Here is a 19,808-nt window from a genome sequence, read left to right as displayed (position 1 = left end):
CAAAAACATTGCTATGATTAATGTCAAAGAATGCTCTGCCTGTTTTCCTCAGTTGTATAGTTTCCAGTCTTACATTTAGGTCTTTAATCCATTTTGAGCTTATATTTATGTATGGTGTTAGAGAACATACTCTTCACAAGCAGTGTCTTGGGTTCTTACAGCCTCTACTAGTCCCACTGATTGTCAAATCAGCTAAGGGAAATTGTCCTCCCAATGTTGGAACCCAGGACTGGGACACCCAACATGTGACGCCACCACTCTCTCCCCAGGGAAGATCCCTGGGTAATCCCCTACCTTGTCTGCACACAGGTCCCAGCCTGTTCACTTCTCTTCTCTTCCCACCCAATTCTATGTGGATCTTTCTCACAGCTTTGCTTGTACAGGAGTTTCCAGGTAGTTTTCAGTGAGAATCATTCCACGTGTAGATATATTCGTCATGTGTTTTTAATGTGGGAGTGAGCTCCATGTGCTCTACTCTGCCATCTTGATGCCCTACTCCTAAATATAAATATCTTGACACCAACAGTACATTGAAGAAGCTGCCCATCGGTATACCAAACACTCTCTGCTTCTGCCTCCACCTGTATCACTGAGTCCCACTCTATCATTCTATCCACTCCTCTCTGCCTTTCTGTTTGATTCCCTGTACATTTCTGAGTCATTTTTTTCTCTCCATATAATCCCTTACAATTTTTCTCATAGATTAGCCAAGAAGCAAACACAAATTATTAAGTCATTTATAAAACATATTATGAATTAATCTTGGTAGGGATGATTAATGTTACTGCTAGAATCAAAACTTTACAAGTACTAAAACTATATTCAGTAAAATTTATTAACTAAAAATTGGTGAAAAAATAAAAAATTCCTGAAAATTTTTGTTATGAAAAACTCACTCTAGGACTCACCTCCCAGAGTAATGGAAATAAAAGCAAAAATAAACAAATGGGACCTAATTAAACTTAAAACCTTTTGCACAATGAAGGAAACTATAAGCACAGTAAAAAGACAGCCTTCAAAATGGAAGAAAATAATAGCAACTGAAGCAACTGACAAAGAATTAATCTTAAAAATATAAAAGCAGCTCATGCAGCTCAATACCAGAAAAATAAACGACCCAACCAAAAAATGGGCCAAAGAACTAAACAGACATTTCTCCAAAAAAGACACACAAATGGCTAACAAACATGGAAAAATGTTCAACATCACTCATCATGAGAGAAATGCAAATCAAAACTACAATGAGGTACCATCTCATGCCGGTCAGAATGGCTGCTATCAAAAAGTCAACAAACAATAAATGCTGGACAGGATGTGGAGAAAAGGGAACCTTCTTACACTGTTGGTGGGAGTGCAAACTAGTACAGCCACTATGGAAAACAGTGTGGAGATTCCTTAAAAAACTGGAAATAGAACTGCCATATGACCCAGCAATCCCACTGCTGGACATATACACCAAGGAAACCAGAATTGAGAGAGACACGTGTACCCCAATGTTCATCGCAGCACTGTTTACGATAGCCAGGACATGGAAGCAACCTAGATGTCCATCAACGGATGAATGGATAAGAAAGCTGTGGTACATATACACAATGGAGTATTACTCAGCTATTAAAAAGAACACATTTGAATCAGTTCTAATGAGGTAGATGAAACTGGAGCCTATTATACAGAGCGAAGTAAGTCAGAAAGAAAAACACCAATACAGTATATTAACGCATATATATGGAATTTAGAAAGATGGTAATGACAACCCTATATGCAAGACAGCAAAAGAGACACAGATATAAAGAACAGGCTTTTGGACTCTGTGGGAGAAGGCAAGAGTGGGATGATTTGAGAGACTAGCATTGAAACATGTATATTACTATATGTGAAACAGATCACCAGTCCAAATTCAACGCATGAAACAGGGCACTCAAAGCCGGTGCACTGGGACAACCCAAAGGGATGGGATGGGGAAGGAGAGAGGAGGGGGTTAGGGATGGGGGACACATGTACACCTGTGTCTGATTCATGTCAATGTATGGCAAAAATCACCACAATATTGTAAAGTACTTAGACTCCAAGTAAAATAAATTAATTTATTTAAAAAAAACCTCACCCAAGAAAATTGAACTTTTAGAAATAATGACCAAAAGAGAAAACTCATTATGGCCAAAGTTATAATCACTTAAGAAATAACTTCTTAATGACAAAAATGAATACTTGACATAAAATTTAAATGAAAGAATTGATTCTGGTGAAAATAATTTTAGTAAAATAAAAAGGAAAGTGGAAAAATATGGAAAACCATTAAATGCACTCTATAGAAAATTAATCAGGGAATTAAATTGTCTTAATGATTTTCACTCCAGAAAGTGCTTTCTTGAACCAAATTTTTTAATGTTGGTGTAATTCTAACTGAAATGTTTATGTTAAAAATGTCCTTTGGGTCAAAATATTGAGTCAAAACAGCTGACACCAAAAACTCTCCCAGTGACATGGGATATCTAAAAGGCCACAGATTATGTCTTTAGTCATGAAGATGTTGGAATATAAACAAATCTGTTTGTTTCTAAAGTTATATGATTCTTTGATTAACCAGTTAAGTATTAAATTATTTAATTTTTTTAAAAACATAATTCTAAGTCAGTATAAATAAAGAGATCATGAAAATAAGTCAGAAATAGACACAAACAAAAAAATTTGGGGACACAAAATATTAAGACCTAGACAATTAATCATATAAATAACATAGTTAAAATCATAAAAACATGTTGTCACTTTGATAAATAACAAAAACTGATTTACGTTACAAACTGAGGGGGGAAATCTCATTTTTAATTCATTTTTGAATTCTGCAAGATAAAGCATAATAGACACAGATTTATACGATTAGCAGCATTTGTGGTGAAATCCCCAAAGTGTAATTTTCTTTTTTCATATTTCATATTGCTGGCCAGAGAGAGTATTTAAGTTACACTTTATATTGAACTAGATACTTTAATCAGAGCAATCATAAGATAATAAAGCACATTCAGTCAATTTACAAACAGAATTACTAATCATATCATCAGTGTAAAATTGGGTTAATTAAATAACCAATAGGTTTTTAAAATTAATTTGTATAAAATGTTTTTTCTCTAGTTTTGGCATGTATGTTCAATTTCACTTAAAACATTAAACATCTTTAAAGAAATCCCTATTTGGGAAGATTTGGGAGAATGGCATTGAAACATGTAAAATATCATGTATGAAATGAGTTGCCAGTCCAGGTTCGATGCACGATACTGGATGCTTGGGGCTGGTGCACTGGGACGACCCAGAGGGATGGAATGGGGAGGGAGGAGGGTTCAGGATGGGGAACACATGTATACCTGTGGCGGATTCATTTTGATATTTGGCAAAACTAATACAGTTATGTAAAGTTTAAAAATAAAATTAAAAAAAAAAAAAAGAGAGGAAAAAAAAAAAAAAAGAAATCCCTATTTGCAAGTCTTCACATTATTTTCCATTTTCTGACACGACCTACAGGTTGAACTTAGGGTGCATCTTGACACCCCTTAGCAGAGTAAAAAGGACACATTTCAAAGTTGCTGCCAGGGAACAAACTGTTTAGAACAAACCGAAAGACCCATGATGGAAGGATCAGCATCCTGGTTTAGAGCTCTACTAGCAATCCTCTCTCCCAGGCTGGATGGAGTTCTAAATCATCAAAAAGAAGTGAAAAAGCAAATGTGGCTCCTTTACTCACTATTTGTGTATATAATATATTTGATTATATAAAACTAAACATGCAAACAAAAACTTGGATTTCCTGAAGAATCACTTATAAAAGAAAAAAAGGCTCAGAGAATAGACCATTGGAGCTGCATTGCTTTGCAAATTTTGATTATTTTGGCCCTCAAATAATAATAAAATAGTATCATGTAATATCATTAGTGAGACACTCACTATTCCAAGCGTATATATATTTAATCATTACTAAAACACCAGGGGATAGATGCCATCATTATACCCATTTTATGGATAAGGAAACTGAGGTTCATGTAAGTTACCTAAGGTCATACAGCTAAGGAATGTCAGACCCAGTGTTTGAATTCAAGGAGTGTGGCTCCAAAGCCTATGCAGTGCAGCCTCCCCAGCACAGCATGGGTTTTGGGAGTAGAAGGGTTACATAGAGAAATCTAAATTCCTTTTTTTGCGGCACCTGAATGAGAACTAACTTAAAGGCATGACTTTTTCTATTTAATGTGAAAGGATCTCCCCTGCAACTATAAATTTTAAGATCTTGATTTCTCAGATTACATTGTAATATATCCTTTCTTTCATGAGGTGTTATTTTCTCATCTTAAAGTTTTCTGTTCCTGTTTGACTACAATTTAATTGCTCTTTAGAGTCAGTGTCCCTTAAAAATTCTAGATGAATGTTCTTATCTTGTTTTCTTCATTTCATTTGTGGGTCACAACTGCCTTATTTCTCTAAACTTAATACAGTATTGTTCTTTGCACTTTCATTTGGGGAGGATCAGGTGAGAAGGGAGGTGGAAAAATGCCAGTATACTCAATTATGCTTCCTTCATCCCAATTCCTTCCAGTTCAGCCCTTTGCCACTCTAACACGTCTTTGAAAGTAACCAAGTTCATAAAGGCAATTTTGTAGTTTAAACCACTGTGTTTAAAAGAAAAGGTGTGGCAGAAGCTTAAACTTTTAAAATAAGTTCAATTATGTGAAGTTTCACTGAAAAATTATGCATTCAGCCCCTAATAATGAAATGGGCATTCATTCATTTAACAGAGATTTGTGGAGTGTCCACTCCCTGCCTGGTTGTGCTCAGGGCAGGGGACACAAAGTGAAAGAAGGCATGACAGACTCTGCCCCCAAGGAGTTCAGACAAATTGCAGAACTTAAAATGCACAAGTTCCAGTAAGTTCAGTGATGGTGCGAAAGAGGAAAGGACAGTTCTTCTTGTGGATGTTCAGAAAAAGCTTCATCAAAGACATGATACTCTGGTGGAGTCTCAAAAGAAGAGAGCTCCCAAAGCAACCCAGGTATTGGGGGGATAGGGATTCTAGGCAGAAGGTACAGAGGGACAGAGATCCCGGGGCCTGGTCAGGTTCTACGAGAAGTTCAGATCGTGTTTGACGGAGTGGAGAAGAGTGTGCGGGAAGACAGGGAGGGAAAGGCTGGAGGGTAACCAAGGCCACATCACCACAGGTCTCTCTTCAGCCCACCTTAACAAGCTTGTGCTTTCTGAGGGCAGTGGAAAGTCATTTAGGTTTTCCGGCAAGAGAGTGCCAGTATCAAATCTGCGTTTGTGAGCCGTCACTCTGGCTACAGCGTGGACTGTAGGAGGAGACCAGAAGTTGGGAGGCAGATTAGGAAGTGATTTCATTGGTCAGAGCGAAAGACATTGAGGCAAACTAAGGCCAAAGAGAGAGCTGCAGTTGGCCTCCTTGGCTCATTTCAGGGATTTAGAAAAAGCCGCTCTCTCTGGGCATCACAAGAAAAGGCGTCCCCTTGGGCCGTGGAACCTCACTGGCTGGCATGCCGATGAGCCTCGTCCCCCTCAGCCAATCCTTGGGGCAGTACTCAGAAGCACGTGCAATGGCTTTGACGATGGTGTCAGAATGAAGAAGGAGGTGAACAGGGTAGAGCTGACGGAATGTGAGCGGTGAGGAGTCGATGAGTCCAGGACGGCCCCAGGTTTCTAATGTGTGTGAATGTGTGAGTGATGACAGCATCTACCAAGAAAAAAATTTAATCATGAAAATAAATTTGAAAGAACAGAAAACCATGTCAAAATAAATGTTTTTAATGTATACACACTGGAGTGTAAAAATATAATTGTCTATTTAGAGAAGTTTCTTGAAGACTCTTTTTTGTGACTCTATGGACTATAGCCTACCAGGCTCCTCTGTCCATGAGACTTTCAGGCAAGAATACTGGAGTCAGTAGCCATTTCCTCCTCCAGGGGATCTTTCTGACCCAGAGATCAAACCCTCGCCTCTTGCATTTTCTGCATCGGCAGCCAGATTCTTTACCACTAAGCCACCAGGGAAGCCCTTCTTGTTGATGCTGCTGCTGCTAAGTCACTTCAGTCGACTCTGTGCAACCCCAGAGATGGCAGCCCACCAGGCTCCCCCATCCCTGGGATTCTCCAGGCAAGAACACTGGAGTGGGTTGCCATTTCCTTCTCCAATGCATGAAAGTGAAAAATGAAAGTGAAGTCGCTCAGTCGTGCCCGACTCTTAGCGACCCCATGCACTGCAGCCTACTAGGCTCCTCCGTCCATGGGATTTTCCAGGCAAGAGTACTGGAGTGGGGTGCCATTGCCTTCTCCATCTTGTTGAGGGGCAGTGCCTAATTCTAGGGTAGAAATGTTTCTGTACCTGCAGATGCCCCGCAGCTCCAGAGTAACTGCAATCCATATCCATTCCATCAAATCTAGAGTTATTTCTCTTTTTTCTGTCAAATGGTGAGAATGTGGAAACACAGAGAATAAGTCCTCTCATAAAGACTAACTACACATCCCCCTGACTTGAAAGTTGACCTAAAATATTATGAGAAGAGTCTGGGGTTCCCAAGCCTTGGGATAAGGTAACATTTCTGATGGTTTCTCTCGTATCCAACTGGGACATAGGAGGCCTATTCATCTTCTGACGGAGAAGGCAATGGCAGCCCACTCCAGTACTCTTGCCTGGAAAATCCCATGGACGGAGAAGCCTGGTAGGCTGCAGTCCATGGGGTCACTGAGAGTCAGACACGACTGATCGGCTTCACTTTCACTTTTCATGCATTGGAGAAGGAAATGGCAACCCACTCCAGTGTTCTTGCCTGGAGAATCCCAGGGACGGCAGGGCCTGGTGGGCTGCCGTCTATGGGGTCGCACAGAGTCAGACACGACTGAAGCGACTTAGCAGCAATAGCAGCATTCATCTTCTGATGGAGCCTAATAACCACACCAGAAATTATCAAGGAGTTCATCAGCCATGTGAGGACCAAGGTCATGGATGATTCCTCTCAGCATCTCTATGCTTAGGGATGCCTTACAGAGGGACTAGTGGCTGAGGAATCACTCATTGTTTGTCAATATTGGACTCTAATAAAAGTAACAATACCTTCCTTTGGATGGTTACATCAGTCAGGATAGGCTAGGCCACGGTGTTGTAACAAATAACCCCTCAACCTCAATGGTTGACAACAACAGAGGCTTGTTTTTTCCTCATTCTATACGTCCCAAGTTGACTGGGGCTTGGCCCTATATCATCTTGTCCTCACTCCTGGACTTAGGCTGATGGAACAGCCACAACCTAGAGTTATGTTATCCAACATGGTGGTGCCCAGCCACATGTGGCTGCATAATTTAAATGAAAAGTAATTCAATAAAAGTTAATTTCTAGTTGCACTAGCCATATTGCCAGTACTCATTGTCATAGAAGGCCAGTGGCTACTCTGTAGGACAGTGTAGATAGAAAACATTTCTGTCATTACAGTACACACCCATTATACAGGGATGCTGAGTTAGAGCACTGGAGCTTTGGAAGTCTTATACCAACAAGTAAATGTCATGTGGTCCCATCCAATAAATAAAATCAAAAGTGCCTTCATCCATGTGCCCAGAAAACACAGAGCTGGAAATATATGGTGAGCAGCATTAACAATCACCCACTCACGGCTTTGGAAGAGCTCACCATTTCCCCCTTATTTTTGTTACCATCCAGTGTATGAACAGGGAAAGGAACAGTCACAATTTGGAAATGTGAAAAGCAGAAGTAGAGATCCCTAATAAATTGTAAGCTCATAATTATGTTAGAGGAATAACAATCTCCAATCATAATTATAGCAATGACATTTCACTGAGCTTTTCCTCTGGGTTATGCACCTTATTTTATCTTCACAATGGCTCCGTGTAGGTATGTTATAATCCCCACTTTAAAAATGTGGAAACTGAGACTCAGAGAGATTAAGTAACATGACCTCAAAGCACCAGAGAATCTTTATATGGAGATGGAATATACTATCAATATTGCCAAGGTCTTTTAATTTTTACCCTTCAGTTCCATAATATCACTCAAACATTAACTTCTAATTCTCTATAAATGCACTGGGTAGATGTATTTGGCTTAGTTACAAACCTATTCAATTAAAAGCATTTGAAGGCATAAACTGCATAAACACACAGAATGAAATGACAGCCTATTTCATACTTTCAACTATTTGGAAAAAGTATATATGTAAACATATGTATGGGCTTCCCTGGTGACTCAGATGGTAAACAATTAGCCTGGCCCAAAATGGAGGAGACCCAGGTTCGATCTCTGGGTTGGGAAGATCCCTTGAAAAAGGGAATGGCTACTCACTCCAGTATTCAGTATCCATGGGGTCACAAAGAGTTGGACACGACTGAGCAACTGAACATACACATATGTTTATAAAACTGATCTGTGTGTAATTAAGCTCCTTGGAAACTCTGAAAATTTAAATGGCAAATTTGTACAAGATGTTCAACTATGATGGAGAAACTAAGTATGCTATATTCTTCTTGATTTATTTTTATTTTCTTAAGGTCACCGTGGCACCAATGTTCCATCTTTTTAGAGGCCAAAATGGCATATTTAGCACTGGAGCAGAACTTTATCTGTTGAGTTGGGGAAGTACGACCCAAACAAGAAGTCTTCCAGATCTCTGAATGCTGGCCAGGAGCCCCTTGACCTTTGACCCCGGTTTAACAAGCTCTCTTTGGGTTGGCAGCACAGGGGGCAACTGCTCATGGCCTACTGATGGTATCCCAGAAGCTGCACCACCAAGGCTGCCCATCCCTAGGACTGGCCAAATGAATCACATCCTCTCTCTCATGTACTCTTCCTTTCTCTCTCTTTGCAGCATTCCTTAGCATTGTAAACAGTGCCATTTCAGCGATTTTAAAGGTGACTTTCAATAAAATATGTATGCAGATTTTCTTCAGGGCTGGTAGGCTAAGCTCTGAATTGATACCAGGTCAACCATGGAGAGCTCTTCAATTAACAAAGAAGAAAGAAAATACAGAAAGTAAAGTTTCCATCAACATTTATCTTTAAATTAAAAAAAAATACATTTGGACTTTTTCCTTTTTTCTGTTCTTTTTTCCTTTTTTAAAAAAAGAAAACGTGAATCTATTTCTTCTCTCCTGTTTTCTAATAGAAAAGAAAAAAATGCCCATGAAGAGCAACAGACTGGAGCTTTTCAATAGACTGGTTTATAAACTTCCCTTGCAATGCCTGGAAATAAAGAGAAATCCTCTGACCATCAGTTCACAGGGACCCCTGTGTTTGGGATGCAGCCATGTGGGCCTGGCAGCCTTCACCACTGGGCTGCAGCCTGAAGCGCTGCCTTTGGTCCCCCCAACCCCGCCCCTGCCCCAGCTTATGAAAACTGAGGGATTAGCAGAGCCTGAGAGAGACACCCTGTTGAGCTGCCAGCATCAGTGGGCTATGCACGCTTTTTCCTCTTTCTTCCCAACCTCAGTACCCATCTCTTTCGAGGAAAAATATCTTCCATCCCTGTAAATGGATAACCTTTGGCCTCTGCTAAACAAAGACTGCAGATTGCTTCATACTTTTCATTTGCCAAGAATTTGTTGGAACCCATAAAACAGATTTCTGTGGCTGGGGCAACTGTACCCTTTGTGTTTGTTGGTATTGTTGTTGTTGTTTTAATCTAGGCTGCAGTCCAAAAGTTTGCAGCATGAGTGAACTGTTACGCTCTGCTTTCTAGTTCTATTCGGCCTGGAAAAAGCAAACAAATGGCAGTGCTTTGTGTAACATTATATATCTGAGGTCTCTAATGTTTGGTTTGCCTTATTATCTTCAAAATAAAACTTGAAAGTGGGGGAATACTAAAACATTATATCCATAGGATATAAAGCACTTCTTTGCCAAGTAGCAAAAGCATAAATAAAATCAAGTTGATCCTCATAACACTCTGTATCTCTGGAAACACAAGATACAGAAAAACATGTTTTTCCCACTTTATGGATGGGTGCACGGACTGCATCTAGGCCAGGCACTGTAAGATCAAAGATCACAAAATCAGCTAGAGGTGGATCCATATCCGTCACGAGAGTTCTCGTCCTTTGTGCTCACTCCCTGCCTTATAGAACATTGGAGATTAATTTAGTTTTGAATCATAACACTGTACATGAAAGCCACTCTAGACAAAACGTGTAAGCATGCCCTGTCAACTTTGCAACTATTAAAATGTATCCCCAGTGCCACTGCATGTTCCCTATTTATCAGAGCTTTTGTTTCAGTCCAAAATAAGAACTGAGGAACAGAGAGGAAGAGAAACGTGACACTCAGAACTACAAAGATAGGTCATGCTTGCTTCTGTGACAAAGCATGTTTCTTTGAAGATTTAATTCATCTGGAAACGATGGCAGGCATAAAGCCCAGTTTCAGCTGGGGAGGGAAATAGACAATTGCATTTGTCAGAGTTTTGTGGGGACTAGAAAGATGTACAGTAAAAGTACCATAGCAACCATGCCTCTTCTCTGCTTTCATGACTGAGCTACTGTGAAAGAACTGACCCTGTAATTCTTGGAGAATAATACACTTTGTGGGATGTTGCCAGGAGGGGCCACTAGAGGCAGAGCAGGCTCTGTGGAACATGTTTATGCATTCTTTTTTAAAAGTTAATTAGTTAATTTTATTTTTAAATTTTATTTTTTGCATTCATGCCATGTCACTTCAGTTGTGTCCAACTCTTTGTGATCCTGTGGACTGTAGCCCACCAGACTCCTTTGTCCAAGGGATTCTCCAGATAAGAATACCAGCGTGGGTTCCCTCCTCCAGGGAATCTTCCCGACCCCGGGATCGAGCCGCATCTCCTGCATTAGCAGGAGGAGGGTTCTTTAGCACCAGCACCACCTGGGAAGCCCATTTTTATTTATTTAACACCAAAAACATTTTGTACTGGGATATAGTCAATTAACAACGTTATCATGCTTTCAGGCGAACAGTGAAAGGACTCAGCCATACATACATGCATATGGAACGTGTTTTGCTCCACTCTGTCCTCCTGCCTGGCACATTCTCTGTGATCATGGGTGGCAGTGCCTATGGGTGTCTTGCTGAGTGGAGAGAGCAGTTGGTCATGTCAGGAAACTAGCAGAATCAAGGAGGGACATGAGCCAAACCTTGTTCTTTCTTTGGTTTTACCTTCAAACTTTTCCTGTTTTAAACCTTCGTATCATGGCATCCTTTACACTACCTAAGTATGACATTAACCTGGCAATCTGATTATACCTGTAAGCTTGTATTTTCTGCTACTTGCACAAACATGCTAGACTTGTGACATATATCACATTTTAATATTCTCGTTTAAGTAAGCAAATGCTCAACATCTCTGCTGAGTCACCTGTTACGCACCATTTGGAGGACCAGCACAGTTCTGTAAAGTGATAAGGAATGCTGGTTGACATGGGGTCATTTTGGCAGGTGTGCCCCGTGTTGTCACCATAAAACCTGCAGGTTCATGGGAGGAAGTTTTCATGACAAATAGGAAGGTGACGAGAGTACAGGAATCAGCAAGAGCTACCCATGCTACACATGCTCCAGAGAAGCAACAACTGTGTCAATCCCAATTATAGTAAATGCTATAATGGGAGATGATTCGAGAACTTCAAACAAAAATGCAGGACTACCTTTCCTGAGTACTTGGCTGAAAGCGCTCAGGGTTTCTGAGGAGCAGAAAACTTATTCACAGGCATCTAGGGTTCTTACTCTTTCCACATTCCAGTGAATGTAAATAGTCTCCAACTCTCTCTCACACATTATTCATTGGTACCTCTGGAACCTGGGGTAAAGCCAGCTTGGAGTGAAACCATTGTGTTCCCCCAGTGAGGCTGCCAATCCTTTCATTTTCTAATAAGGTAACAGCTATATCTGCTTCTTTTGAAAAAGGCAGCTGAAACAGAAGGGGTGTGCAGGCATGTATTTTAATAAGGACATCTGTCTCCCAGCTGCAAGGCCGCCAGCACAGCCTCTGACCCTTCCCCCATCTCAGCAGCATCCCATTTTATCACAGAAGTGAGAAGTGAACTGTTCCAGAGGTTTTTGGGAGATGACCCCAAAGCAGCCCTGTTTTCTGTCAGCCTTCCCAGACTCCCACTTTGCTTCAGGCCTGGGCCCAGCGAGCTAACGGGCTTGCTGGCTTAGCAGGCATTGTGCCACCCGAGCGCCAGCGAGGAACCCGCTGACCAAACACTGATGGGGCCCTCGGGCATGAGTCCAAACCCACAGCAGCAACACATCTGTCAGCCTGGAGTAGCCCCACTCCAGGTTAAAGGGCTCAGCCAATCTCAAACTAACGTAATTATATAAACAATAGCTTCTGTAGGCAGAGGAAAACTGCTTCAGCTGAAAGGAAATGCTATTTGTTTCTGGTGATTTTCCTGGAAGCTGAACACGGCTTTGTTTCACAGAGTAATGGATTAGTTTTATAGCACAGCGAGAATTCTCTTTACCCCAGGATCTTAAAGATCTTTGTAATTTCATTAATCCTCACAAGTTGAATGCTCTAAAATATTGACTTCTATGTAAATGTTCCTGTCCTTTGGGTCAATAATCAGAAATATAAGAATTGTTTGCAAGGGAATAAAGCAAATAAAGGAAATATATAGGTGAATGTGTGGATGTATATATGTGCATATGTATGCTCAGTGGTGTCCAACCATTTGTGACCCCATGGACTCTAGCCCACCAGACACCTCTGTCCATGGAATTTTGCAGGCAAGAATGCTGGAGTGGATTGCCATTTTCTACTCCAAGGGGGGTCTTCCTGACTCAGGGATCAAACCTGAGTCTCTTGTGTCTCTTGCATTGGGAGACAGATTCTTTACCACTGCGCCACCTGGGAAGCTATATATATATATATATATATATACACACACACACACACACACACATATACACACACACAAAGATATCACATATATAGAAATACATATATAGTCAAAGATCTTCCTTAGAGCATCATTTTAAGATTAGAAACAGCTGTATGCAAGAATGCTAAGTCCCTTTAGTGCTGTCTGACTCTTTTTTTGTGACCCCATGGACTGTAGCCTGCCAGGCTCTTCTGTCCATGGGATTCTTCAGGAAAGAATACTGGACTGGGTTGCCATGCCCGCCTCCAAGGGATCTTCCCCACCCAGGGATCAAACCTGGGTCTCCTGCAACTCCTGCATCACAGGCAGATTCTTTATAGCTGAGCCACTGGGGAAGCCCTAGAAACAGCATGCTGCTAAGTCACGTCAGTCATGTCCAACTCTGTGCAACCCCACAGACGGCAGCCCAACAGACTCTTCTGTCCCTGGGATTCTCCAGGCAAGAATACTGGACTGGGTTGCCATTTCCTTCTCCAATGCATGAAAGTGAAAAGTGAAAGTGAAGTCGCTCAGTCATGTCCGACTCTTCACGACCCCATGGACTGTAGCCCACCAGGCTCCTCTATCCATGGGATTCTCTAGGCAAGAACACTGGAGTGAGTTGCCATTTCCTTCTCCAACATTGATTGAACCATTGTCAATTATCTCAACTGAACAATATTCAGGTATTATAAATAATACATATTAAGCTATAGTTGGTTTGAAAATTCTCATCATGTAATAGGTTTTTAAAAAGTAAAATGCAAAAATGTTTTATGCCATAGATACAATTATGTAAAAAATAATAAAAACATATGAACAAAACCTCAAACAGAGTACGAAAAGTTGCAGGGGGATGGAATCTTCAGTTTTTGAAGTGAGAAACTTGAGATGTATATATGTACTTCTTTTGTTTAAGATTTATTTATTGTCATAGTGTTTGAGTGATAAAAGAGAAACTAAAACAATAGCTTTCCATTTTACATGGCAACTGCTTAGTATGTTGTCTTCATTGGGAAATGTAAATTTTAGGTCCACGCTATAGGGTGCTGTTAGCTTGTGGCTTTTTTGAGGTTTGAAATTTGGAAGGTTTTCCATTAAAGAATGCTGCTGCTGCTGCTTCTGCTAAGTCACTTCAGTCATGTCCGACTCTGTGCTACCCCATAGATGGCAGTCCACCAGGTTCCTCTGTCCATGAGATTCTCTAGGCAAGAACACTGGAGAGGGTTACCATTTCCTTCTCCAAAAGAATGCTACAGGGAAAATATAATTTGCTATCCCAGAAAATCCTACTAGGGATACATCTAAGCTCTGCTTTGATTCAAAAAGAACATCTTCTACCCACATCCCACACTCTCTCCCCTCTTCAGACAGACAACTTTGGAACACTAGGCTAATAAGAAAAGTCCTTCCCCATTGCCTTCTCCTACCTAAGTCTAAACCTCCTGGCTGAGGGAGGGTCGGGGTGCTCCCGTGAGGCAGAAACTTGATGTTTCAAGGCAATATGAGCATAAATGATTATTGATCATCTCATATATCAAAGACACCCTGTGAAATATCATCTCTGGGCTACATCCTGAGAAACAATTATAATCATGGTTAGTATTAATTTAACCAGGCATTGTGCTAAGCATTAGGCATGTGTTACTGCATTTGATCTTCCCAGCAATCCTCTAAGCTACATTCTATTAATAGTCCCATGTTACAGATTAAGAACATGAGATTTGAAGATTCATCAGCTGTTAAATGGTATGAAAATTAAGTAGCCTGTGACTGCAGAGCCATACTCTAACAGACTTAAACTCTCTGCCTTTCTGAATACTCATTTGGGTACTTTTTAAACTTTTCACAAGATGAAAGTTCATGAGGTTTTCCCTAGACAAGCCAATGATTTCCTCTAACTTGCAGGTATATAATAAGAACCACAAACTGGGGATACCATAGTACAGGATCCAGATCCTCCCAAAACAGCAGTGATCCAATACAGTGGTGATCTGTAACTGGGATGGAAAACTCCTGCAAGGTAATTAGAGAGGAACCACACAGAGAACAAAAAGCTGGCAGCGAACAGAATAGTAGCCAGATCCAGGGATGTGTGTTTCATCCAAAATCAATGGACCACAGACTTACCTACCCACTGAAAAAGTGATGCCTAAGGCCATGGAAATTGGGGGTAGAAGAAAAACAGGTATCTACTTACCCAGAGATTGAAAAAACTACCACAAATGAGAGCTCATGTTGGACTCAAGAAGCAAGCTTGATCTTAACAAATAAGAAGAACCACTATCTAGAGGTTTAGAGTCTCAAGAAACAGCTAGAAGAGTTTTCAGACCAAAAGCTTATGGACCACAGCAGTTGAGGGGTATGTTCAGGACGGGGGGCTTTGGGAAAGCTCCCTGAGTAGCCTGAGTGGAAATTCACAGGTTCTGCCTGATGCAAGGTTTGTATTTCTAAAACTCTCACATCAAGATGAAAGTTAGTTGTGCTCTTGAAACAACAGTGTATTTTGGAGTTTGGAATAAAATGAGAACTAGAGGGGAAGAAGAGGAGAGAAGGCAAATACATGGGAACAGAGGTTTTGAGTAAAAGTATCCTCTTAGTGGAAATAATGAATGGGAAACTGAAGATGATGCAATGACCCCTCTGGATGCTGCATGCTGGACTTCTGCTGTGGGTCACAGTGGAACAGACTGTGCAGTGTTAGTTTCTCAGTCGTGTCTGATTCTTTGAGACCCCATGGACTGTAGCCCACCAGGCCTCTCCATCCATTGATTCTCCAGGCAAAAATACTGGAGTGGGTAGCCATTCCCTTCTCCAGGGGATCTTCCTCATGCAGGGACTGAACCCTTGTCTCCTACATGGCAGGTGGATTCTTTACCATCTGAGCCACCAGGGAAGCCCGGGGTTATACAGGATGGTGAACAAACCCTGAGTTTGGAGTCAAGAGAACAGAGGCATACTTTCTAGAGGTATGACTTTAGGAAACTTACTTCAAATCTCTGAACCTGCATTTTCTTACCTGTAACATGAAACCAATCAGACTTGGTCTAGTGGTGTTGTGAGATGTGAATGCCATAAAGTACATGAAATACTAGACACATAATAAGTACTCAACAAGCTTAGGTCTCTCTCCCCCTTTCTTTTTGAGAGTTGCCCTTATTAACCAGAAAATTTATTTGAACCTGTCAGGATAGCCTTAGAATTCAAACACCTAGTTCAGAAGCTCAAAGTAACAGGATTCTTCAGCCTTGTTTCTCAAAGAACCTTAAAGGTGATTAAAATACTAAAGCTTTTCTTTTCTCTTTACTTCCTTCCCACTGGGTGGTATGCTGAATTTTTCTAGCCAGTTGACTTCATGTTGGCAGCTTGTGATCAGCCATAGTGAAAGTATTTACACCATGGGACTGGGAAAGTCTCCTTTTGTGTTACCAGAGAGCTGGTTTATGAGCACACCAGGCTGCAACCCCACAGCTGCTCCAAAGCCTTTCTCTTCAACTCTCATCTCCTCCCCATCCCCACCCTCCAGAAAAAAACTCGTTCTCTTTTACAAGCTTCACATCTTTCTTTCTGTGACACACCCCTCCTTTGCTCAGCACCTTAACACGTGGACCCACCATGCTTCACTCCAAACACAAGAGGATGGAGGACAGAAGGGCTGGAAAAGGCAAGGTTGTCTTTAGTCGAACAGGAGAGAGATGCTATCAGAATCACTCCTGGGTTAACAGTATCTACCTAACCTATCTATCTACCTACCTATCTACCTACCTACCTACCTATCTAACCCTCCATGAGGGTTGGCTGTGAACACTGATCATGGTTTCTCTACACCAAACTTGTTAAGTCATTAAGTCATGTCCGATTCTTTGTGACTCTATGGACTGTAGCCCACCAGGCTCCTCTGTCCATGGAATTTTCCAGGCAAGAATACCAGACTGGGTTGCCATTTCCTACTCCAGGGGATCTTCCCCACACAGGGATTAAACATGTATCTCTTCTGTCTCCTGCATAGCAGGCCAATTCTTTCCCACTGAGCCACCAAGAAAGCCCTACACCACACGTATAGCACCTTCTAAAACTCAGGACTGAAAGATTCCCAACTTTGGAGTTTTTAACCTTGAAAAAAAATCAAAGAATGAGACTTTGCTGAGTCCACCTTTATGTCACCTCAGGGACCACATGCTCTTTAGTCCACTGCCTCAGATAGTACCTGGAATCTGGTATTCATTCCTACCTGTGTTTCTTGGAAGGTGCAACCAGACAGGATTTCCCTATCTGTGGTCCACCAGGGCTCATTTGGGATGCGAATGACCCAGTGTATGATATAGGAATAAACCCAAAATGTTAAAGTTCCTCTACTGAACAAAACTTAACAAGCAATATAGTCTGCCCAGCGGTGTAGACAATAGTTTGCTTTTTTGCATGCAGACCAAACCAGTGAGACCTCTCAGCTTCAGAGGATGTCTTCTTGTGCTGGTATTCTATAGGCTGCCACGTGGTTCTCTCCTGAGGGAGGCTCTGAGAAGGCTGGTCTCCTAGACTGCATTCCTGCCCTCCGTTCTGTCCATGCCTTAAGATTGGCAAATGTCCCCGGCAAGGCAGCCCTGGCAATCAGCTGTCGTTTGGCAGTGGATTCTTGTAATTATCAGTGAAATTACAGACAATAGTCTTCTTAGAGTCATTGTAGGAGAAAAGAATCTTCTAAGCTCTTCTAAAAATCTGTTTAAGTCCTTGAAAAAAAAAAAACTCAAGCTGCATGATGAGGCAAATAGATTTAATACACAGGATGGCCTTAGGCAGAGGAATGGCAGGAAAACGACATTTACTTGGAACTCAGTGTGTGCCAGTAGGCACACCATGCCTCATCTAATCCTCACAACAAGCTTATGAGAAAAATACAATTCTAAAGGGAAAAAGCACAGTCCTTTGTGTCTCTCCTTTACTCTCACCTTCTATACTACTATATTTGTGACATCAGACATATGAGTTTTCCATACATCAAGCAATTCTGTGACATGAACTGGTATCCCATGATCTAACTCAATTATAACACCATCTACCTAGGGATAGCATCAGATCCCACAGGTTAAGGGCTCAGTTCTGCAAGAGTGTCCCCACTTCAGATACCAATTACAAGTCCTATTGTCATCTGTCCTTCCAACCAACTGGCTATAAGTCACAAGTTCCCAGTATCCACTCCTTGGGTTTAACTTGCTAATGTTTCTTACAGAACTCAGAACAGTTTAATTACTACATTAATAAGGAATGAGCATGCCTGCATGCTCCGTAGTATCCGACTCTTTGCAGCCCCATAGACTGTCATCCACCAGATTCCTCTGTCCATGGGATTTCCCAGGCTAGAACACTGGAATGGGTTGCCATTTCCTACTTCAGGGATCTCCCCAACCCAGGGATCAAACCTGTGTCTCTTACATCTTCTGCATTGGCAGGAGGATTCTTTACCACTGTGCCACCAAGGAAGCATTCTAGGAAGAGAAATTACTAGATTGCCAGTTTATTATAAAGAGATATAACTCAGTAAAAGCCAGATGGAAGAGAGGCATAGAATGAGGTGTGGGGAAAGGGTGAGGGACTTCCATGCTTTCTCCGAGCACACTGTCTCAGCACGTTTCCATGTTCCACCAACCTGGAAGTTCTCAGAAACCCATCCTTTTAGACTTTTATGAAGGTGTCATTATATAAGCATGATTGATTAGATCGCTGGCCATTGGTGAGTGATTTAAAATACAGCTGTGCCCTCCTCCCCAGAGGTTAGGGAGTGGGATTGAAAGTTCCAACCCTCGAATAACATGTTAGGTTCTCCAGGCAACTAGCTCCCGTCCTTAGAGTATTTTCAAAAGTCACCTCATTAACATAAAGTTTGGGGTGGCAGAAAGGGGCTTATTATAACAAGATATAACAAGGGCTTATTATAACAAGAACCAGCCATTCCTTTCCCTTTCAGTGTTCTTACTGTTTGAATTGAAATGAAGTTGCTCAGTTGTGTCCGACTCTTTGCGACCCCGTGGACTGTAACCCACCAGGCTCCTCCGTCCATGGGATTCTCCAGGCAAGAATACTGGAGTGGGTTGCCATTTCCTTACTGTTTAGGAAATGTCAAAGGTTTTAGGAGCTTGGTGCCAGAAATGAGATGAAGACCAAATATACATTTCTCATTATAAATCAAAATATTACAACTATTATAATACCTATTTTACAGATAAACAAATCAAGGCTCAAAGACATGAAATAATTGCCCATGAGATAAAAACTGGTTAGTGGTTAAGCCACTTTGGTCCACCTGGCACAGAAACTCACATTCTTCCCACTAAGATGTGCTTGCTATGCTGCCTATCTGATAACTCATCAGATAAAGTTCATAGTGAGATGGCTTGGTCAAGCAGAGTCTACGTTGAAGAAGAAGCTGGCCTTAGCCAGTGGTCAAAATCTATGTGAATCAGGACCTAAGAGTATTATTTATTTGGGATTGGGCAGTTAGCACAAAGGCTATAGGATGCCTGTTTGTACCTCCAATCAACAGCAGAGTAAAATTTCCAGAATGGAAGTGGTTTGCTACAGGACAATACTTACCAGATGTTTGACTTTGGCCAAATCACAACCTCCCTAAGACTCTGTATCTGTTACCAAGTGCTCACCACACAATAGGCCAATGAATCTGAGAGACAAGGTGTTGAGGTAAGGAATAAGACATTATTTGAAGAGCCTGCTGTCTGAGAAGATGGCAGTCTAATGTCTCAAAGTAATCATCTTGTCAGAGTCTAGATGCCAGGTTCTTTTCTGGGACAGAGCTGGGAATGGTGATGAAACAAAGAAAAAAGGCCAATGATCTTGCAAATATCTCCTCAAATGACAAGCCTCAGGCAGGGGGATGTGTTAATTTCTTTCTTCCTGCAATCTAAAGGTGA

The sequence above is a fragment of the Bubalus kerabau genome, chromosome 2 (assembly GCF_029407905.1).
Source record: "Bubalus kerabau isolate K-KA32 ecotype Philippines breed swamp buffalo chromosome 2, PCC_UOA_SB_1v2, whole genome shotgun sequence".
Taxonomy (NCBI): domain Eukaryota; kingdom Metazoa; phylum Chordata; class Mammalia; order Artiodactyla; family Bovidae; genus Bubalus; species Bubalus kerabau.
The sequence above is the reverse complement of the archived record's forward strand: the minus strand, read 5'-3'. Positions refer to the sequence as shown.